Genomic DNA, 24,407 nt, shown 5'->3' on the forward strand with positions numbered 1-24,407 from the left:
TTGCCAGTAAAGAAGATGTTTTGATCAAAAGGAAGACATTTATGTTATATAACGTGTGAAAAGCAAGATAACAAAATTTTGTGATTTCAGTTTTGTAAAAAAAATTGCATAAGATGAAGACTGGATAAAAATATTTCAAATTGTTGGTAGTGGAAGCCTCTGGTGAGCAAAATTGCAGATACTTTTCTTTTTCCTAATTAAGTTAACAGAAGAAAAATTTTGAAAATCTTCCCAAAAGTGTCTTTTTTTTACCATCAGGAAATGTCAGATAGGGTCATCAGGACTGAGTCAGAATCCCATTTCAACATGCACCCTCTTGAGTCTTAAATTCTTTACAGTCTGATTTATCATTGTCTGTCTTTCTTCCAAAGCAAGAGTTGGCAAACCTTTGGTGCGAAGGGCCAGATAGTAAATATTTTAGGCTTTACGTGGCATACGGTCTCCATCACAATGACTCAAGTCTATCATTATAAGCATGAAAGCAGCCGTAGACAGTACGTAAACTAAAGAGCATGGCCGTGTTCCAATAAAACTTTACTGACAAAAGCACGTGGCGGGCCATACTGACCAGAGGACAGTTTGCCAACCACTTTTGAAATGAAACCAATGTTGTGCTGTTGGATTACATCACACAGGCATAATGCTCTAACACCTCCAAGATATCAGAGAACAGCACTCCCATTTTATGGATAAGGAGACTGACCCCAGAGAGGTGAAGAGAGTCATAGAACAGTTCCTCTCAGAGATGGCAAGAAAAAACAGTAGCACCCCACCTTTCTCAAAGTGTTCTTCAGCTTAGTCATGCAATCAGCCTATGAGCTATAGCCCTGGGCCCCTCTCAGTCTGGTGGTTGGGGGTTTTGGGTCTTGCTTTGCATCATGTGACCTTCCCTGAAGGCTGTCAGAACTGGTGGGCCCCCCCATTCCTGCCCCTCTTCCTCGTCCTTTTGGAGGACTTGGATGGTGTTTTCTACAGCATGTCTCTGATCACCGTGAGAGCACAGTAACCAAAAGTCTTGGCTGACCTGGCACAGACTCAATTTTGTCTGTTGTCCCATAATTACTCACTGTGCTCCCTTTCACTCTCAAAAGTGCCAGGTTTGCATGATAAGCTATACGATGACCTCCCCAAAGGTGAATTTTGTCGAGTTATATCCTGTGCAGGAAGAATCTAAGAGCATTCAACCATTCATACAACTTACATGTAAGAAAATAAGTTTAAGAAATGCAAAGCAAAAACTTAGAATTCAGCAGCATGGCTGGTACTGTACTGTTCAGGGCATGGGGTCCATGCCTGCGATGGGGGATGCAATAGTGAAGTGTCCCCAGATCTCAAAATGGCCCATCCTAAGAGATGTCTGGGTGGTAGTTTTGACTGTGTTGAGTTTTGACATGTGACTTTGAACTCTAACTTTCTTGTTTATGTCTTTTACTCTTGCCCCTGGGTCCATGCCCGCCCCCCATCCCTCCACCAGCCTGGCATGCTCCTGTGACTTACCCTGCATCTCAGGGTCTCTCAGCTGCCTTTTTGGAATCCTCCAAACCTTTTCCAATCAGCCCCCTCAGGACCTCTTTAGACAGGGGAGTCAGTAGAAGATGTTTGTGGAATGCACATGCCATCTCCTGAATGAGCACACTTGTTCAAAGAGAGACCAAGGACCATAAGGGCAGCCAATAGCCAGAGTGAGCCGTAAGACCAGGGAAGAGAAAGGAAGAACAGATGGAGAACAAGGGAAGCACGTGCAGTACTTTCCCTCCAAAATTTCTCTATCCAGTCGGCATGACTCTGGGGAGAGGGGAAAAGCAGGTGGAGAAGGAAGACCGTGGAAACATCTGACCTGGCCCAGAATTCACGACTTTCCACAAGACCATATATCTCAGACCATGGTAAACGTGGTACCCAGACTATTAGTGTCTGCATCACGTGGGCCCTAGTTAGAAATGCAAATTCTTAGCCCCCATCCACAGGCTTCTTGAATCTAAAGCCCTGGGGATAGGGCTAGCCCTCCAGGGGATGTTGGTGTATCCTCCTCTGGGCTGAGAGCCACTGCCCTGGGCAGACATCAGGGTCTGATGAAGGTCTGGGGGTTCTCGTCCTCGGGCAGAGCAGGTATAAGGTGCACATCGAGGGGAGAAGGTGTTTGAGGTTCAAGTTCCTTAAATGATGGTCAATGGCCAGACTGACATCAAACACTGCTGATTTGCCTGAAAAGCCCAACAGTCCGTGTAGCTGCAGACACAGTGTGCAGCTACATAGACTATAACTGTGCACAGAGCTACACAGATTGTGCAGAGATGGCATTGGTGTCACTCGAATTCCGTGCTCTGTGAGATTTTCCTGAGCATGGTCAGGCCAGCACCTAGCCCAGCACAAAGGTGCAGAGGCCACCCCCAACCCGCCCATGAGAGCCCTGCCCTCCCAGCTTGACCGTCTCCCCGAGCTCAGGTTACTAAGGAAACCACCAAGTGCCTTTGTCTACACTCGCCACACGCAGCTCTCCTCATGAGGCAAGGGGCTCCCCAGAACAGCTGAAGACAAAGTGTGAAACCCGTAAAAATGACAAGCAGTCACACCCCACCTCGGTGGAGCTGTCCGGAGGGATCTTTAACTCTGGGAGGCAATGCAGGTGAGGAAGAGAGAGAGAATTTGAGATCGGGGCTGTTTGATTCACATCCCCGGGTTAGCCAGAGGGTTCCATGTTCCTCTGCTGCAGGAAATAGGGCACAAAAGGATAATTTCTGCTAATGCATGTCCCAAGGCTCTCATAGTAATTGCGAAGGAACGCAGGTTTCCCCAGGCTGCTCCCAGGTGGGGCATCCTGACTTCAGGGTGATGAACGTTAGGGACAGGGCTCAAATGGAACAGCAAACTTGCCTGCAAACCTATGATTGTTTTCCTTTCTGTGTTTTTAAAAATTCATATTTGGATTTCACATTCCACCTCTATCTCTATTATTCAAAAGATGTCCTTACACCTGAAACTGACATAATATTGTATGCCCACTATATTTCAGTAAGAAAAAGAATAATGAATTAAAAAGAAATCTTATTTCTTCCTCCTTCCTTCTCTTCCTTCCTTCCTTTCTTCCTTATGCCTCCCAGCCCTGGTAAGGTGACTGAAACACTCAAGTGGGTAAATTACACCCCAGATGAGTCTGGTGGGGAGACTCAAGGGTGCAGAAGTACATTCTGTGTGGGTCACACTCCCACCCGCTCCCAAGAGTAACCTCTGTGCAAACTCCCAATCTCCATATACACGTGTAGCGTGGGTCTTGGGGTATCTCTGCAACTCACACATCCTTTTTGCAAGCAGCCTTTGAAATCCTTTTCTGTGCCAGCTCTGTCCTGGTACTCTGAGGGGTATACAGTTAGCCTGGCCTCAAGCATGGACAGCACCAAACGATGAGACCACCAGACTATTGGCAGGAAATTCCTTAAGAGGAGGGAGTAAAGTGTTGGTTCTCCTGGCTCTTGGGGAAAATTCACCAGGTAGAAGAAATCTCACAGAGCTGGGATCTCAGTCAGGCATCTCCCTGAGCATCCTCAGAGCAGTGAGAAGAAAATGATTCATTGTGTCACAGCCTCTTCTCTGGCCAGTCCCTGACTCACTTGAAAGTTGCAAAGAGCTTGCAGTAGAGGCACAATGGATGCTGGAGGTGGAGATGTGACCCCAGGTCAAAACTCCAAGGAGAGGACTTGCCCATGAGTCATGAAATATGGGTGGAGAGGGTCACTGAAATGGAAAATTGCTCCATGCCTGTGGAGAGGGCAGACTCAGAGAAGCTGAGGAAATGACACCAGTGAGTTCACCTCTGGATGTTAAAATGTAAGTGCCTGCTCAGGCCTTCAGAGGATGTTGTCCAGTTGATGCTGCACCAGAATCTAGCCCGGGACTAAATGGTGTATTTTCCCTCATTTCTGTGAAGATAAAGGGCCACTTCCAGCCATAGGGAGGACCTAAAGAGGCTCCAAAGACACAAACCCCGCCCATGGCCCCATGGACTAGGGGATGCCCTTCTCTCTGCTCACCATCATAGCTACTTCTCCTGTGATGGGGAAGAGCACAGGAGTGGATGGGGAGGACACCATCCTCCCCAGATGCCAACACAATGTGAGGCTCACAGTGAAGCTAACATTCACTTTGGCATGATATACATGCTTTTTAAATTATGGTGCAGCTTTGATGATTCTTGTCAGCTTGGAGACCACTCTGACTCTTAGCTTACTTTCTGCTGCCCAGCCTTCCTTGGTCTAGGGTAGGCTTCTGCTTGTTTAAGGTTAGTAAAACTCTCTCTAGTTCTTGTTCCCCAAACACTACAGGCCTCCACTCCAAATGTAAAAGGGAGGGACTTTGGGGCATAAGGAAGTAAAAGGAATATTATAAAACTAATTTAGGGCTTCCCTGGTGGCGCAGTGGTTGAGAGTCTGCCTGCCGATGCAGGGGACACGGGTTCGTGCCCTGGTCTGGGAAGATCCCACATGCTGCGGAGCGGCTGGGCCCCTGAGCCATGGCCCCCGAGCCATGGCAACTGAGCCTGCATGTCCGGAGCCTGTGCCCCACAATGGGAGAGGCCACAACAGTGAGAGGCCCGCATACCTCAAAAAACAAAAACAAAAAACTACTTTAGCTGAATATTTTGCTTTTCAAACTGCAGCGAACAACTTGTTGATTCATTCCTTCATCTCCCTTACTTAGAAATAGCCTTGGCCTCCACACTAATTCCCGCAGTGGATCCCCCATTTTCAGCCAAACAAAAAGTATTTCTTAGTCACCTCCAATATGGCTTGTATTGAGTCCTAAAGGCTGAAAACTGCACACAGAGCAGAGAGGACCAGCTCTAAGAAGTCCTGGAAAGAACTCATTCCAGCAAGTCATGACTCTAAAGGGTGGAAAGAAAGAGAAGTTGAGAGTTGTAGCAGATGGGGCTGGCTGTGGGCCGGAAAGAGTGTAGACACCATCATCAGCCTCATTCACAGTGAGGAAGCTGAGGTCTACAGAGTCTAAATGACATGCCCAACGTCATATAGCTGGCAACTGAAAGATGAAATCCACAATACCCATGCTCTTAACCACTGCATCATAAGCTCTTCCTCCTACAGGAAGCCTTCCTGATTGACCCCAGCTTCTTCCGTACTTCTCTGGACTTGATCACTCTCTCGCAGCCTTGGGTGTGTCTAGTTCATGGTCTTGGGCACTCCCTTTCTCCTTGGGGCCACATCTGGGCACACATCTGGGTGTGGGGGATATTCAGGACCCACTTGTCAACAGGATCAACTGGCCGACTGTCGGACATGCTCCATACCCTTAGTCTCCTAGGGCAATTTACAAGGGGGATGTGGGGCAGGAGATGGACTTGTGATCTTTGAGCTCATTGGAGCCTTTAGAGGGAGGGCTGTGGACAGCACTGCTGGCTGAAGAAGAGAGAACTAGCTCTGGGGTGAGAAGAGAGAGGAGAAAGAACTGTGAGGGGAAGGTTGAAAGATAAATAGTCCATTAGATTTTCATGGTAACAAAACCCAGCTGCCCTCAAGGTATCAACACAAGGCAGAAAATGAACAGAGAGAGAAGTAAGGGGCTGCAGGGCAGGGAAGCCCTCTCCACTGGCCACTGGTAGCACCCATGAGCGGCAACCAACGTGGCCAGTGGTTGGGTGGGGAGGACTGCTGGGCCCGGGGTCTCTGGGGAGCTCCTGCCTGCCAGTCAGGACTTTGCCGCTGTGGCTGAGGGCCACCATGTGGGGGAATCTACCCCAAACGGCCAGATTTCCTTTCTTTAATTTATTTTTTATTTTATATTGGGGTATAGGGGTATAGTTGATTTACAATGTTGTGTTAGTTTCAGGTATACAGCAAAATGGTTCAGTTTACATATACATGCATCCATTCTTTTTCAGATTCTTCTCCCATGTAGGTTATTACAGAATATTGAGTAGAGTTCCCTGTGCTATAGGGTAGGTCCTTTTTGGTTATCTATTTTGTATATAGTAGTGTGTGTCTGTTAATCTCAAACTCCTAATTTATCCCTCCCCGCCACCTTTCCCCTTGGGTAACCGTAAGTTTGTTTTCTATGTCTGTGAGCCTGTTTCTGTTTCGTAAATAAGTTCATTTGTATCGTCTTTTTAGATTCCACATATCAGTGATATGGTATGGTATTTGTCTTTCTCTGACCTACTTCACTTAGTAAGGTAATCCACGTCCATCCATGTTGCTGTAAATGGCATTATTTCATTCTTTTTTATGCCAAGTGGCCAGATTTCTTAAATTTTTCAAGAGAAATTGAAAATCTGATTCTTTATGTGGAATATCCCAGTGTCAAACTTTATTAACTAATTGAAAAAAAGTGAACATTCTATAAACCAAGTGAGAACTTTGCACTCGGTTAAGCCCGAGGCGTGCCAGTGTGTGGCCCCTGATCAGAGGCCGGTCTTAACCATGCCCAGTGATCTCAGAGGGACCAGAGAAGAGCAGGCTCAGCGGCCAGCTGCTAGAAGCTTCCTTTTTGCAGAATGTTGCAGTCACAGTGAGAAGGCCTGGTCAGGAGGCCCTTCTCCTTGGGAGTGTCCTGCCGCTCCATGCCCCGGGAAATGTCCCCTCCAGGCCCCAAGTCTCCTGCCCTCCATCCTCCTTTCTGCCACCTGACGGGGCCACCTGTTCTCAGCAGGTGCGGGCTCCCCGATGCCCAGGTCCCGAGTTCACACTGCACACACCCCACCCCGGGCACTTCTCACTGCTGCTTTCCCTCCAGCTCTGTCCCCAGCAGGATGTCACGGCGGCCTGCCTGACAACTGTCAGCCTGAGGTGTGGACATCTCCTCCTTGTGGCTTCCCCTTTTTCGTTAGGCTTGACAATGCGTTTTTCCAAGATTAATAGTGCAGGAGGAGCCAGGATATGAGGCTTTTAGTGGTGACAAACTGCCGGGCCCAGGCGGCTCTGGAAGTTGTGTGGCAGCAGGGACAGGCCAGTGGCAGAGCCCCCGGGGGCCTGGAGGAGAGGGGAGTGATGGTCTCATGTCCATCAGAGCCTGGATCAGCTAGACCCGGGGGGCGGGGTGGGGGTGTGTGTGGCCACTCATCCTTACTCTTTCCTGCACAGCAAAGAGAGTTGTGCTTAGTGCCATGTGACAAGCAATACACACACACACAGAGCCCCCAAACCCCCCTGGGTGGCCTCTGAGACTAGACATGCCGTGGGCAATGGGTGCGCTGTCACTGGGGCACAGCTCACCGGGGGGTGACAAGAGGCCAGGAAGCCCAGCTCTTCAGCTTGGCACCCCAAGCTCAGGCACTTCTGCTCTGGGCTCTGTTTGCTGCTGTGCTTCTGGCTCCTTCTCCGGCTTCCCCAGGCCCAACCACAGATTCTTCACAGGGTCCTGAGGGCTTGGAAACACGAGAACGCAAGGATGTAGCCCGATCTTTCCATTCTGCCCTGGCCACACCCCTTGCTCTGGTCCCTACTGACTGCCTTCTGCACCATCCTCCAACTCCCAAAACAGTGAAGCAGGGATTTCTAACTGTTCAGTCTGGGAGGGGAGGTGTTTGGAGTATAATCAGGGAAATTCAGGGGACTGTATTAATTCTCAGGAATAGTATTTTGCTCCACATCTAACACCCTCTTCACACATATACACATGTACATGTTCAAAAACACACATATAAACATGTATGCACACACTTATGCATGCTAAAATGTCCTTGCATGCACACATACGTGTGCACACATGCACTCACAGACATGTACACCCAGCACATGCACACACACATACTCTCTCTCTCTCTCTCTCACACACACACACACACACACACATACACACACACACACACACACACACACCCCTGCCTTTTTCCTTGGGAGCAAATTCTGACCCTATCTCAAGTTCAACATGATCCCTAAGCTGAAAGGGCCTTTTGAGAACGTGAGACTCAGAGAGGTGAAGGGTTTTTCCCAAGGCCACACAGCCTTTTAGGACTTGAGCTGAGCTTGAAATCCTGACATACCCAAGATCTTTCCCCAGATGAATTGACTCCTTATGGTTTTAGGATAAAATATTTCCCAGTTTACATCTGTTACCTGTTTTAATCTTCATGATTCATTTAAGAGGTCATCTTCATTATTATTGTTGAGTTCATATTATGGGTGAGGAGACTGAAGCCTAAATGGGAGAAGTTACTTACCCAAGGTATGGAGCTGATCATTAAGTTAGGGATTGTCCCCAGATGCCGTGGCTCTCAGGTTTTCACCTTGCTGCATCTAGCAGCCACGTCCTCTCCTAGGGTACTGGGTCATCACCCAGCTCATGGAAGTCCTTTTTTCTTCCCTCATCCCTATTCCATTGGAATAGAGCCTGGATCTTTTTCAGTGACATGTAAGAGCTGTGTGACCTTGGACACGTCACCTCAAATAGCTAGCCCTTCATTTACCAAGCTAAAAAATGGACAAGGAGAGTGACAGTAACTACCTTTCAGGGTTTTCTTAATGACTAAACAATACATACACATGCACCTATTTTTCAAACTGGAAAACATTGTACAGAAATGTAAGAAAGTGTTACTGACAACTGCTTTGAGGTATTTAAGGCAACTAAGGCACAGATGGTGTTCCTCCTTCATGGAATCTCTCACTCTGTCATCTGTCTGCTAAATCTAGAAGACAGCTATCAAAGCTAATAGACAGATGACTGAAGGCAAGAAGATGTTTGCAATTTCCACAATTGACAAGGGACTTATATCAAGACTACAAAACAAATAGAAAGATAGCACCTACTAGAAAAATGAAGAAGCGTATGAATAGGAAACTTAAAGAAGGGGAAACCCAAAAGCTAATCAGCATATGAAGAAACATTCAAAGTCATTAGTAATCAGATAAATGCAAATTAAATTAATGAGCTATTACTTGGCGACTATTAGGCAAAAATTAGTAACAGGCAATGCCAAGTAGGAACAGGAATGTGAGGACAGAGGGGCCTTTTGAGCTGACAATGGGAGAGTAGGCCCCATGGCCCTCTGTGGGTGCGATCTGTAAGATTTAATCAAGATACATAAACTGAGTCCATATGCTTCAGCTATCTTTTACTGTATAACAAGCCATTGCATACCTTAGTAGCTTAAAAATCAATCATTATTTCACTCACCAGTCTTCAATTTGGACAGGTCTTAGTGGAGAAAACTCATCTCTAATTTTTGTGGCATCAGCTGGGCTGGCTCAAAGGCGGAGTGGGGGATGTACTTGATAGCTGGGGGCTGGAACCATCAGAAACTTACTCCCTCACCTGGAACCTGTTCCTGGCCATCAGCTGGAATCCTAGTTGAAGCTGTTGGCAGAAGTCCTACCTGCCGCCTCTCCACGTGGTTACTGGGCTTCCACTCAGCATGGTAGCTTGTTCCCAAGAGTCAACGGCCCCAGGGTCAAGGAAGAAATGCATGGCACTTCTCTGACCTAGCCTCAGCTGGTACATAGCTTCATTTCCACTTGATGCTAATGCTTGAGGAAGTTACGAAGGTCCGTCCAGGATCAAGGGAAGAAGACATAGACCCCACCTCTCAATGGGAGGGGTGTCAACATCACATCGTAGAAGAGTGTGTAGATGGGATATGTTGTGGTGGTCATTTTTAGAAAATGCTATCGTCTTGACCACAAGGAAATTCTCATTCAGGTCTCCAGGAGCTGCATGGGAATGTCACTGCAGCATGGATTTGGGTAGAAAGTTGGAGGTAAGCAGATGTCCATCACTGAGAGAGCAGAGAGGTGAAATACCACAATACACAAAACAGAGTGTTTCACTGAGGCTGGGGATTGGATGCACTCATGATGTCAGTGGTTCATTAAAAATATATATGTAATATATATATTATGTCTTATTTTTAAAAGGTAAACAGTAACACAGTTAAGATATAGAGCTCAATATTATTTGCATAAATTAAAAATACCTATACACAAAATAAAAATACATATTTTACAAGAACATTTACAAATGAAACGTATGCTTTGAACACATTACAATAGCATCTCAGGTTTGGGGGAAGGAAATGGGTGTGGGGAATAGAAATAAAAGGAAATAAATACTTTTTTTAAAAAAGGGTACAAACCCAGATATAGATGCACACTTACACAGTCATTTGATTTTTGACACAGGTGCCAAAACAATGTGATGGGGAAAGGGACGTCTTCTCAACAAATGGCACTTGAATAACTGGATATTCATGTGGAAAAATTGAACCTCAATTCCTACCTCATAGCACACATGCAAATAATTCATTCAAACACAAACACAAATTATGAATTAAAACACAAATTATTTTAAAGGGAAACCATATTTTTGTGAACTGAGGGTAGGCAAAAATGTCTTTGATACAGCACCATGAGCAATAACCGTAAAAGGAAACCATGATGATTTACAAGTCATCAAAATGATAAATTTCTGCTCATCAAAAGAAACCACTCATAAAGGGAAGCACAGACTGGAAAAAATATTTGTAAAACATATATCTCACAAAAGATTAGTGTGGAGAATTCTCACAATTCAATAATAAAAGGACGAATAACCCAATTAAAAATGGACAAAGTATTTAAACAGATAATTCACAAAAGAAGACAAATGATGGTCAATAAATGCATGAAACAATGCTCAATATCGTTCATTTTCAGAGAAATGCATATTAAAACTGCAATGAGATACCACTGATTGCCTGCCAGAATGCCCAAGATTAACTCTAACGCTACCAAATATTGGCAAGGTGTGGAGAAACCAGAACTCTCATGTATTTTTGATAGGGAGGTAAAATGGTATATCCATTTTGGAAAAAAATTTTGCATTTTCTTATAAAACTAAAGATACACCTAGGCTAGGTACTTATTAAGGAGAAATGAAAACATATGTTCACACCATATAAGCTTGATTCATAAGGTGGCCATGGCCTAAAAGAATGGATAAACAAACTCAGGTAATTTATTCATATAATGGAATTCCACTCTGAAATAAAAAAGAACACAGTACTGATATGTACAACAACGCAGATGAAGCTTTAAAATGTTATGCTGAGTGAAAGAAGCACAAAAGAACGCATATTCGATGAGTCCATTTATATGAAGGTTCAGAGCAGAGAAAACCAATTTATGGTGGAAAAAAGTCAGAACAGTGGCTGCCTCTAAGGAGTGGTGTAGAGGATGAATTAGGGACACTAGGGATATTTCTGGAGGACAATAATGTTCTATATCTTGATAAGTGTTAGGGATATACTGGTGCATGTATTTGTCACAACTCCACAATAAATACATTTATTATTTGACATTTCATTGTATGTACGTTTTTATAACAAAAGAGCAAAAGAACTGAAAACAAATATTGAAGTATTTACAGGAAAGTGTACTGAAGTCTGCAATTTACTTTGGAATGCACCCCGAAAGTAGATTCATTGATGGGTAGAAGTTTGGATCGATGGATAGACAGATGATAAGAAAAACTATAGTAATGTACTGAGGTAGAATATAGGTGGAAGGTGTACAGGTGTTCACTGTAAATGTCTTTCAAGTTTGCTGTATAAAACATTGGGGGGAAAACAAATAAAAAGCAACACCTAGCACTGACAACCATGATGAAATGCCTTGAGCCAAGGACTATGATTAAGTCAACCCTGTGTCTCTAAGCTCCAAAAGGAAAAATAAAAAAGCTAAAATATAAGTGTTTTGAACTAAACTATCAGATATTTGACAGTGGTAAGAATGGGTCTCTCAGTGGGACATGGGAACCCATGGCCATGCCGGGAGTGAGAGCCAGCCCCACAGACAACTGACATGAGCTCTATCGCACCTGAAAGGGTCCCATAGCCCAAGGAAACGCCTCTGGCTCTCCAAGGCGCCCTGGGAGCCAGAGGCAAACCCTGCAGTGACATGGGGGAACAGCTTCTTACAGAGGAGCAATTAGAACTCAGGGAGCAGGTGTGAGCGAGGGGTTCCATTCACCTAGAGTCTTGTCAGAAAAGCTGCGTGTTCAGCCCAGAAAGGCCAAGGCTCTCCTCTGGGCCCCAGAGAGCCCGGTTCATGCAGCACCTGGCCACTTGCACGTGCTCTGGACAGGCACGCTACACCCAGGACTGGTAACTGACACCACTGTGTCTTAATAGGAAGCACTCAGAAAACACTTGAAGGATGAACGAATGCCTGGCTGTTTGCACCAATGGTGCGGAGCAACACGGCCAAGATGGGCTTCTCTTGGCCTGAGCACTGGGACGAAGGGCTTGGAATAGAAGTCGGGAGGATTGTCAAGTTTTATGATGTGATCTAGTTTTCCACATTTGAAAATGCTTTCTCATTATACTTAGTATTTTTAAGGGCTACCAGCTAGATGGTTAGAAGAAGCTCCAGAAAACTCCATCCTCTTGGAGATGCTTTTATGTCCACTTTATAATTGGGGGGACACAGCGGTGGCATGTCTGTGGTTTCCACAAGTTTCACAAGGATGCCAGTGGCAGAGCTACATTGCACAGTCACAGCAAGAGTCGAGCACGGACCTTCGATTAGGTAAGTAGGACTATTTGTATCTGTAGTATTCTGCTTACCATGGGGGGGATTGCTTCATCTCTTTTAGTCTCAATGGACTCATCATGTCTGCCTTGAAGGCTTGGTGTGAGGATTAAGTGAGATCAGCTATGTAAGTCATTCCATAGAGAGACAGACACACCGTGGTTCCAACTGGGTTGGTCCAACTCCTTTCCAAGGGCTCTGAGAACTCACATCATCCAGGAAATTTTGCTGGTATTAGACCATCTTACTCACCCAAGAGGGTTTGGTCAACTGATCCTCTGCTCAGATGTTGGGGGGTAGAAGTCCAACTTTGTTTGCTGTGGATGCTGCAAAAATAGCCCTACTTTTTGTTACCAAAGTGGTAGCCAGTGGAACCATCCACCTGATTTTTCTCTTTATTTTGTATCCTCATAAGATGAGCAAAACCAGAAGGAATATCACAAGGAAGGGAAGCACTTTTACCCTTCACAAACCAGAAATCTGAATTTCATGGGCCCCAGCCTTCCCCACTGGTCAGAGGGACAAAGTGCATAAATGGTTAAATAACAGCCCCCAATGCAAAGGAGCTAGAGCATTTTGCCACAGAAATCAATAATGCCTGCTCCCCCACCCAGCAAATGAGAGCTCTGCCCCAACGTACTGATCTCCCATTAATTCTGGCCGACCAGCTGAGCTGAGGCTATGGGCACGCCCAGAAATTTTGGCCTCCAGCCTTTGGGGGGCAAAGCCAAACCTCCCCCCAGAGGTTAATGAGGCGATTATGTTTCTGGTTAAAGATGAGAGCCGTCAAGGCCACTGGGTTCATTATAACATTTAGAGCACAGAGCGTTCAATAGTGAAGGGAAAGCACAGAAAAGAGAAGCACAAAATGAAATCAATGGAGAGAGAGACCATTTGCATGCCATGGGCATAGGAATTGAGTCTCTTTTTATTTTCTGCTTCTTCCTCAAAATCTTTCTACAGATGCACACACACACACAGTGTTCTCTGCTCTGTGTTCCCTTGCTCGGGGGAATGTGTTTAGATCACATATGAGGCACTCTCCACCAACTCGTGGGCAAACCCAGGCCCTTCACCCTCATTTCAGTTTGGCCATCAGTTGGTTCTTCCAGGCTCCAGAACTGGTCCCCAAAGGGGGATAGTCAAACCCCTTTCTGTTCACTTGTCCATTCATTCACTAAGAACATGGCTTCATGGAGCTTACCTCCTGAAGAAGAAATTGACATTATAGAAGCCTAAAATCAAATATCTCATAACACGAGCACAGAAATAAGAAATCATACTAATTGGAACATACTTAGCTTATGATAGAAAAGTTGTGTGAACTATAACAAGGGACAAAGTAAGGGAAGCTTGTCTAACCTTGGGGTCAAGGATGACTTCCCCAAGGAACTGAAGTTTCAGAGGCCACAGATAAGATTAGTTGGAAACAAAAGCTAGTATGTAAGAAAGGGGATGAGGCAAGGGGAATGGAGTGAGAGAAGCGTGCTGTGCAAATGCCCTGGGGTGGAAGTATGTGATGGCTAATGTCAGGCTGGAGGGCAGTGGTGTGGGTGTGAGTGTTGACAAGGGTCTGCATATTCCTGCCTTTATGAAAAGTGGGTCTTTATCCTAAGAGCAAAGGGAAGACCCCCAAGAATTGCACCCAGTATTCTGAAATAATCTGGAGGAAAATAGGCATCAGCCAGGCTTGGTGATGGTTCAGATATGTTAAGGGGGAGGTTTGATCAAGATAGAGGTTTCTCAAATAACTCTTGGATTTCTGTCTTTACAACTGGTCAGAGCTGTTCCAGGACAGCCTTTGTCAATATCCATCAGTGTGACCTTGGTAGGTCCAAACGGCTCTGTGATAGCTAGGACTTTCCAGGATGTTCAGCAGCTCTTTACCAGCGCAAAGGGTGAAAGAGAAAATTTTCATGGTCCTGATATCTGCGGTGCTCACAGCATAACTTGGGAGACCCTAAAGAAAATAGTTTGCAGGTTTTACAGAACTTTAGAGGATGTGTAGCAGGTTGACATCTATTATTTTCGATGCAGCTCATTGTAGATGGCAGCGGGAGGGTGAGTAAGCACGTTATCATCATTGTTTAGAGATAAAGCAACCAATATGCAAGGTCCAACCCAGGTGGCTTCCTCATCAGCACAGACCTTGGTACAGTGTCTGACACAGCAGATGGTCATACATGCTTGTTTAGAAAGAAGTGACCTGCTCAAGATCACATAGTGTAGCTCCCAGGCCTAGAATTTCCTTCAGGTCTTCAAATGACTTCCCAAATCCCTGCCCCCATGGCATCAGACTCAACCCATTTAGGGAGGGAGCTACGGAAAGCAGGCCATGCCAGGGACAAGTGCCATCAGGCTCAAGAGGTGTGGCTGGGCCTGGAGATTTGTCTAAGGTACTCATCAAGTGCAGGCTAAGAACTAAGGACATTTCTGGTGCCAGGGTCCACGTGGGTTGTCATGGGAGGTAAAGAAATTGTCCAGTTCCAGACAGAGGGAGCAGCTCTCCATTGATGGAAGGGGACCAACATCCCAGCCTAAAGCTCTGTGTTACCTCGCCATATACCCAAGTCACTGTGGACCTGCCTAATTCACTCTTAAGGATTAAGTCCTAGATGTGAGACTAAATCAAGGAATATGTTCTTATAATAAGGTTCTTGATATATAATTGACAAATTGCCTTCCAGAGGATTTTACTAAATCACATTATGACCAGCATAGACATGAAAATACCATTTCTCCATACAGTCATCACATAGAATCTTATCTGTTTTTATAAAACTCTGCCATTTTATAAATTAAAATTGCTATTGCATTGTTATTTAATTACTTCTGAGTGTGATCATTTTTATATGTGTATTACCTACTTGCATTAATATTCTATAAACTCTTTTATGTTCTTTGCACCCCTCACCTCACACCACCCTGATAGAGAAGATATGTGCTTTAAAATATTGTTGGTCTCTAATCTGCTTATAAAAGTAATACATACAAGATATAAGAAAATACTGAAAAGCATTAAAAGTTAAGATTGTTAGTATTCCCACAACTCAGAAGAATCACTAATTGATTTTGTTTCCTGGTAGATAACTAGTTTTTTTTTTTCTTTCATTGACTTTTAAGTAATTTTTAAAACATGAAGGAAATTAATTCCTTATCTATAGTGTTTTTTAAAATCCTTGTCTATTTGTTTGTTGTTGTTTTTTATGATGGTGATACATTTTTACATAAAATGCCAGTAATGTTTACAAAGTTTTATCAATCTTTCCTCTTTTCATTGCTTATACTAACTTTAGGTTTTGGAAGTTCTCCCTAAACTTAATTGCTGTTATATTTTCAGCTAATTTTTGAAATGTAACTCATTAATTAATCTAAAATAGGTTTCGCTATAGAAAGGGATATATGGGTATGATTTGAATGTTTTCCCTGATTAGCCAATAATTTCCAAAGTCATCTTTTCCTTTTGATGAGTTGCTTGTTCTATCATAAATTAAATGCTTGCATACACTAGGGAAGGTTTCTGGACTATCAATTCTCATCCATTGATCTGTTCATTCTTTTTGTCAATACCACATTGTGTTAAGCACTGTGGCTCTATAATGCATTTTAATATCTGTTGCTGCAAGTCCTACTCCTGACTCTTCCCTAAAAAAAATATGTAGTTCTTCTTACTTTATTCTTCAAAGGAATCTCACAGTAGTTTTGCTAGTCTATATCTATACTTATCTATATCTATGTCTATATCACATACACTTTGACACTGTGATTAAACTTCAGTTTTTTGGAAAGAGTAGACAACTTTAAAAAGAAGACTTAATAACTAAAAAGCAAAAAGCACACTCAGTGTGTGTGTGTGTGTGTGTTGTGTAGCAGGCATGCACGGGGCTGCGTACTATGTGCATAGGGAGTTAAGGTCAAATGAGGCATGCCCACATCCCTCAAGCAACCCACAGGCCAGCTGGGGGAGTCAGGCTGCGAACAAGTAGTGACATTCCATGGCACTGAGCTATAAGGGTGATAAGATGTATAAAGGGAAACTCCCAAACTTCCAGCATCATCCAGAGGCAAGCCTGCTGGTGGATGGGAAGGGGCGGGAACACCAGTGACCCTGTTCATCTGTTCACTATTGAGCATCTTTTGCATTCCAGACACAAACCCTGCCTCATGGGGCTTCCAGCCTAGAGAGAGACATAAATGAATATGTAGGTTGTTTACGCCCTGTGATGGATCCTCTGGAGGGCCAAGTGCAGGGTGCAAGGAGGGGCTCACCCAGGTCTGAAGGAAAGGGGAAGTTTCCCAGGGAAGATGGCTCTTTTGAACTGAGGCTTGAAAGGGGGTAAGAGGAGGTCAGACAAATAGGAGTCAGTGGAAGAGGAATGTTCTGGGCAGAGGGTAGTATTCCTGAGTACCCAGAGGTGAGAGAGAACATTAGGGCTGAAGACAGTTGGGAAGAAGGGCTGAAGCATCAGTTACAGAGAAGACAGAGGGAGAGAACAGGAGGCAGTTGAGCAGGTGCCACAGACCCTGACCAGGGGCACTTGAATTCCTTCTTGAGACATTCTGGACTTTTCCTAAAGGCAAGCTCCCTTCCTGACTTTTGTTTTCCAAAGGGCTTAGCTCCTTGTGAAAGAGGAGAGATACAAGTGTTTTGAAGAGGGGGATGGGGAGGGTTAGGGGCAAGAGACGATGGAAAGTTGGAAGAGGGTGGTGGTTAGGGGTTCTGGATTGCAGAAGCAGGACCACAAAGACTCACACTGCAGAGCAGAATGCCTGCACAGTGTCCACAGACTGAACCCTTGTTCCAGGCTCTGTGTCTTGGGAAAGACCCTGTGCCCAAGATTGGTCAGGATTTGAAGATGTCTTTCTTCAGGGATTGGAGAGCTTGGGTGAAGATCTCACGGGCTTAGATCAGGATCAGCTGAAGACTGGAAGTTCCTGTATTATGGCTCTCAGGTAAACCTTCAAGATTTTAGTGTGTCCAAAGGAGTGGAGGAGACAAAATAGTTAAGATAAAATTTCCCAACAGCCCTGAAAGATGGAAACTCAAGTCAGATTTGTTTTGATTTAATGAAAATGACATTGTTTAATATGACATTTCTTGCACATCTGAATTTGTGGAATAAGGTTCACGTACAATATTCAAGTCTCCTATTACACAAAATAGGAGATATATAGAAAAATAGAAAACAAATATCTACATACCCAATTCTTAATGCCAACTACTGGTAAAATTTTGATAAACTTCTAGATTTTGCTATTAGGACTTTGGTTTTAACTTGGTGTATGTATATCTTATAGTTCTAACCATACTGTAAATATAATTTTTACCTGACATTATAAAATTGGCATTTTTCTCTGTTCTCAGAAAGCCTTGTTAGAATAAACCACATAGGAAAAAGACATATACACTTAATGACATGATATTTAAAACATGCAAATATCTAAAGTTACTACTAAAAGGTAAACAATTAACTGTAGATGAAATTTGCATCAAATAAGACAAGGAGTTAATGTTTTATTATGCAGATTATTCACATGAACTGACATGAAAAAGGTAAAGAACTCAAAAATATAAACACAAGTTAACAAATGAAAACTTGTAAGAGAGGAAATACGTTTGGTCAAGATAGAAAATTGTTTATTCTCACCAGATTTCAAAGGAATACATATTAAAACCTTGACATGCCATTAATCATTTATCATATAAGAAAAGATTTTAAAATATTTCATGTTCATTGTTTGGCAGTGTGAGGGTGAATTATACTGTCGCTGACACATGGGGTTATAAATTGGTTTAAGGTTTTGGGGAAACTGGCATTTTGTATCAAAGGCCTCACATTTTTTCTTTCACTCAGTAATCCCACTTCTGCTGTTTTCACCCTAGGACATAATCAGAGGTAACCACAAAGATTAATGCACAAGCATATTCATCATAGCATTATTTATAATGGTGAAAAATTGTAAATAACCTAACGTCCATCCAACAGGATTTGGTTAAGTAGAGTATTATGCAGTCATTAGAATTTCGAAAACTATATAACCACATAGAAAAATGATTTCTCCATTTCTTTAAGTTTCTTACTAAAATGCAGAAGGACATTTGGAAGTTTATCCTGTTTTCCACAAATGGGATGAAACATGTATTTATCACATTTGAGCGCTCCTGGTTTCGGAAACGTTAAATTTAGACACCCCCGAAAAAGTGCACAGCCCTCCCTGGCATTTGACACCCACTCAGTGAAGGCCTAAGCTCTATACCCAGCACCCAGGAACAAGTAGAAGTCATGGCATACTGCTTCCTTCTGTCAAGTCTGCTTGCTGGGCTGTTCCTTCCCCACTCCTGCACACAAGCTTAGGAAATCACTCTTGCCAGCAGAAAAAAAATCTTGAAATAGCCTTAACTCACAAAACAGTCTCAATTCAGTAACTCAAGAAGCCCGTCCCACGTGATAATCAGTTTCCAACTTCTTCCACAAGCCTGACTTCTCCCAGTCACCAGCCCCCACCTGTCCCCAAACTGCTCGTAGTTGAGTTGTCAGGGGAGTCTGCTTTCATGCTCACCACCTTCTCACTTTCAAGTCCATGTTTCTTGGTCCTGTGCAGTGGAGGAGGGGAGAGAAGAGCTGAGGGCTCAGGGAAGTTCTTACCTGGCTGGCAGAAAGTTCAAGTTGACTCTGGCTTTTGAAGGCTGCTTTTGCCAGTTCTTCTCTGAAGAACTTTTCCATGAAGTGGGTGATGCATGACCCCTGGCTGGCCACACTCTGCCTCAGCCCCTGAGTTTCTGGTGGTTCATCTCCAGGGAAGGGTACCTGCACCTTGCAGGTTGGCATTCTCCATGCATGGCCCACGGGGAGGTACTCCTGCCAACTCTGGGGAGCTGGGTTATTCCAACTCTGCCCAAGTCAGCTGACACTTATCTCTGTCCTCTGGGTTTCCCAGGTGGAGGTAGACATCCATGTCCAGACTGTGGGGCACACACTAGGCTCCCCAGGTGACCCCACTGAAGGATTTCTCTCCTGTCTTCAAGTGAGGTTGGGGGAGAGATATTGCAGGCATCACCAAACTTTTCCAAAGAAATCCACTAACAGATCTCATCTGATCTCTTCTCCTTAAGCCTTCGTATATCCTCAAGGTGGCTGAGGGCTTCAAGAGTCATACAAGCAACAGATCATCAGACACTTCATTTGAGACTTTTGCAAGATGGCAAACGTAGCTTCTACTGTCTTGATGCTTTATCCAGTTCTGAGAGAAAGAAACCCACCGTAACATCCTGAAGCAACCTTTCTTCATACTCTTTCCCTCATGCACCTAAAGCTTTAGTCCCATCAGACTAATGGTTCCTCTACATGCTCTTTTGTGTATCCTTGCTCTTCCCACCTGACAAGTGCCCATCCCCTGCCCCAGGTGCTTAGTGCCTTCCCCTTCCCCAAGAGTCAGCAGCAAGCCCCCATCTGCTGTGCTTTCTCAGTACCATCCTCAGCTTCAGAACATGGTCTGCCAGGTGACAGAGTTAGGGTCTGCCTTAAGTAAGCATAAACTCTGGGAGGGCAGACTCCACGTTTTCATCATCTCCACAATCCCTACAGCACATTGCTCAGCACCTGGCATGTAGTAGGTGCTCAGGGAATGCTTGCTAAATCATGCCCTTTACCTTGGCTGTGGTATTTATAGGACTGGACTGTTTAAGGTCAAATAACAGAGGGGAGAGTTGACCCCAGATGGTGTGAACGGTCATATGGGTCCAGGGAAGGCTGAGGTCAGAGAAGAGATATCAGTGATCTGTGCCATCCTGAAAATTCAGGGAGGCAAAGACCCACCAGAGCAGAATTTACCTATGGGATTAATCATAAGACCCAGGTTCTGGGAGATTAACCAGACAAATGAAGTGCAGTGGTCAGAAATGGGGGCGACGTTAGCTCCTCAGAGAAAGGAGATGGCACACCTCAAGATTAATGTCTCCTGACCACTGGGTCTATTCAGGGTCTTCTGATGTCATATTTCTGTTCACTCATTCAGCTTGACTGCCCTCCTGTGCAGTCAGAAGCCAGGAGCTGATTGCAAAAAATTAGGAAGGCTCCAAGAAAACCCTCAGGCCCTTCAGACATGTGACTTTGAGCTAGTATAAAAAATTAAATAACTAGCTTCACCGGTTAACTGACAAGAACTAGAAAACATCCGAGTGTGCCTTTTCCACCTCCTAGATTTGGATTGGGTTAGAATTGTGCATTCCTGGATCCGGTGTTTGCATGTGGAGGGTAGAAGAACTCAACCAACAGAGAGAAACAGGATCTACCAGATGGCAACGGTGGGGGAGGGGTGCAGCCTCTGTTTGCACATGGAAACAAGCATGGCAGGCACTGGAATTTCTCTGTAAGCATTTAGGACAGTAATCTGGCTGCAGGTGGGGACAGGGCATTTCTCTGGAAGCTGTCCTTTCATGGCAAGTGCACAGTTTTTACTTAGCGTCTTTATTTAGGGTGGCTTGTGGGTGGGGTCAGGAAGGAGGTTGATAAAGATGAAGACTGATGCTCCCCAAGTTCATCTTGGTATGATCACAGAAAACCTGCTCCATAGAAAAGTGTGGTGAGGATTGAGAGATTACCCAACAAATCAGTTAGTGAGGACAGCCTGACTTGAGTCAGCTGGGCTGACTGTCTTCTGAGATCTTTGACAAATGGAAAAGCCACCCTCCTGCCCCTTAACTTTAAGCCCGGATTATGCTCAGGGCACCGTCCCCCACCCAGGAAGCAGTGGCCCACATGCATCAAGCTCTCCTGACCTGGAGGGTGACTCTGGAGTCTGAGACCTGGATGGTGATCTATGCCCCTGCCTCTGGAGGATCAGGGTAAGCTCCCATGGCGGAAGGTGACAGTACAGAAGAGCTGAGACAGGGTCCTCATAGGGCCCACGGCCACACTGAGATGGACGGGAAGTGTATGCTTGTATATATGCCCCCTTTTCCGAAGAGAACTCACTTCTTCTCCAGCTTTCACCAGTGTCACCGTGGAGTCTGTGACCCCCACTGAGTAAAGAGTCCTGGTGCCCTGTTTCCTCAGGTCTCCCTGGGGTTACCTAATCTCAACCACCTAAACTATTAACTAGGCCCTGCCAGTGGCTAAGGTTTCTTTCTTGTGCGGCTTGGCCCTGCCCCAGCTTCTCCTCATTTACATCTATCCAGGCTTCTGTGGGTGCAGGGAATTTCTCATTACTGGTTTCACAAAATGTCTCTGAGACTTGAAAAGGACATATTTTCAAGGTTTTAATCTCCACAAGACCACCTGATGCTCTGGCGTCAGCATCCCTCCCCTAGAGATTGACTCACTCACCCCCTCCCACCAGGAGTTTACCTATGCAGGCTTGCTTTTTCAGTAAAGTTTTATAGGATGTTTTTTTCCCCCCATCCTATAGGTCTTGCACATTTCTTGTTAAATTTATTTCCAGGTAGTTTATGTTTGGAAATGTTATAATAAATAAGGATCATTTTTTATTACATCCATCAGCTGGTTATTTCTGATCAAATAGTGATTATTTTTCAATTATGTAATATGCTACTTTCCTCACTTCTCATTAATTTCAATGGCTTATCACTTGATTCTGTCGGTTTTTCCAGGTAAGTAATAATATTATAAGCAAAAATGTATTTAAAAAATCATATGTCCTCTCTTCTGAAATGTATTCTCTTTTTAAAAAAATTCTGTGTGCTTGTGTGTGTGTGTGTGTGTGTGTGTGTGTGAGAGAGAGAGAGAGAGAGAGAGAGAGAGAGGCAGAGACAGAGACAGAGAGAGAAACTCTTTTTCCATTGTCTAGAACAGCTAAATTACAGTGAAATTATCTATCCCCTACAGGATTGATAAATCTTGCCTGTAAAACCCTCTGATCCCAGCATCTTTATAGAGCTACTTCTTTGACAATATTTTTCTATTTGTTTAAAGAGTCTCTGGTTTACTTGTATTTTCTAGATTTTCTTAAGCCAGTTTAAATGTGTTTTCCCTGAACATTATGAATTTTACGCAGTTTCCATATTTAGCAGAGCTTTTCATAGAAATCTCTTAAAAATCTATATAAATCCTCTTCATATTTGTGATTATGTCTTTATTCTCAATCCTATTTTGGTCTCATTTTTCTTTGATTAGATTTTTTGGTTTTGAATATTTTATTTGTCATTTCAGAGAACCCAATCTCATTTATTTAGCAATTCTGCTGACTGCATATTTATGCTTGTTATTTCTGTTAATTCCTTCCTCCTACTTTTCTTATGCTTTCTTGTTTTTTTGCTGACTTGTTGAGTTTAATGGTCAGAGTATTTGTTTTTATTTTTGTTCTGTTTAATAAGAAAAACATCTAAGATTATTACTGTACTAATAAGTACAGCTTTGGCTGCCGCACATACATTTTCCTATGTTGTTATCTCATTATTTTTCAAATAGTTTATATTTGTAGTTGCAATTTATCTTTTACTGGGTTACATAGAAATATGCTTATTAAATTTCAAGTAGTTTCTCATTTAAAATTATACTATCTATATACAGTCTGTTGCATTGCAATCAGAGAATGTAGCCATTACAATCTGTTCAAGAATTTATTCGGGTATTTTAGAGATCTAACATAATTATTATTGTAAATATTTGATGGGCACTGGAAAAAAAGCAACAAGCATTATCTCTGCAGAGTTTAATACATTACTTTAAATCAATGTTATCAATAGACTTCTGTGACTTGATATATTAAGTGAGCAAATAAAATATGGTACCAAATCAGAAAAATACAGCTATATTCTACCACTGATGTTGTTTCTCTATGTTTATCTCTATGTTTCTAACAGCTTTGCAGTATATATTTTGATTTAATATTATTCATAACAACAATAATAACAATAATAATAATACTTAACATGTATGAACATGATTTAGTGATATGCTAAAAACTGCTGAGCACACTGAATGCCTTAGGTTTTCAATTCTCACAGCAAGGCTATGAAGATTGTCTACAGTTTACAGATGAGGAAACTGACACTCACAGAGGGCCTCAGTCAGGGTTGGACTAGCAAGATGGAACTTTATTCTGTTCCTGTTTTGGTCCAGAGCTGGTGTTATGGGGACTTCAAGCCGTCCCAAGTGCATGGGCTCCTACTCTGTGTACTGCTATACTCATCATACCGATCCAAACCGAGGCCTGGTTGACTTCAGATTCAGGGTAGCTATCCTACCTCCTTTTTGTCTAGAAGAGAAACAGAAAAAGGGCCTCTCACCCTTAAGGCCATCAAAGTCCCCGCAACCATCCTTGTTGCTGAACATGTAACGACCCTTGAATTTAGGGAACTCTGGCTCCCATCCAAGCCTTTGTTGAGGCTGAGAACCCAGTGATTCGGGCCCAATCTGCAGAGGTGTCACGAGCCATCCTCCCAAGACATTGTCGGCCTCTTCAGGCATTGCCATCAGGCACCCTTGTTTTCTTTCAGCTCTGAACTCACCTTTGGGAAAGCAGAGGGCACATCCTCTTTCTCTCTGTCTCCTCTCTGGTGCCCGTCACTAATGTTTGGCATCATCACATCAGTGATCTCCCAGGAGAGTTGGGGGGACCACATGTACTGCAGACCACTTCTCTTCTGACCCACTATCTACCCCCAGAAGCAGTGCCCACTTTCATAGGATGATGGAGGGAAGAATAGAGGAGAAATACACATACACACACACACACACACATACACACACACACACACACACACACACACAATTTCAATAAATTAGCCTGACGCTCAAGAAAGAACTGCCAAGAAAACTTTGAAAAGAAAGAAATATGTTTCCTAGGAATTTCTGGAATTATTATTATTCCAGTCCTTTTGAGAATAGCATCTTTTGTCATTATCTTTTCTAGTCGATGATGCCTAGAGGT

This window comes from Delphinus delphis, chromosome 20 (genome assembly GCF_949987515.2).
Source record: "Delphinus delphis chromosome 20, mDelDel1.2, whole genome shotgun sequence".
Taxonomy (NCBI): domain Eukaryota; kingdom Metazoa; phylum Chordata; class Mammalia; order Artiodactyla; family Delphinidae; genus Delphinus; species Delphinus delphis.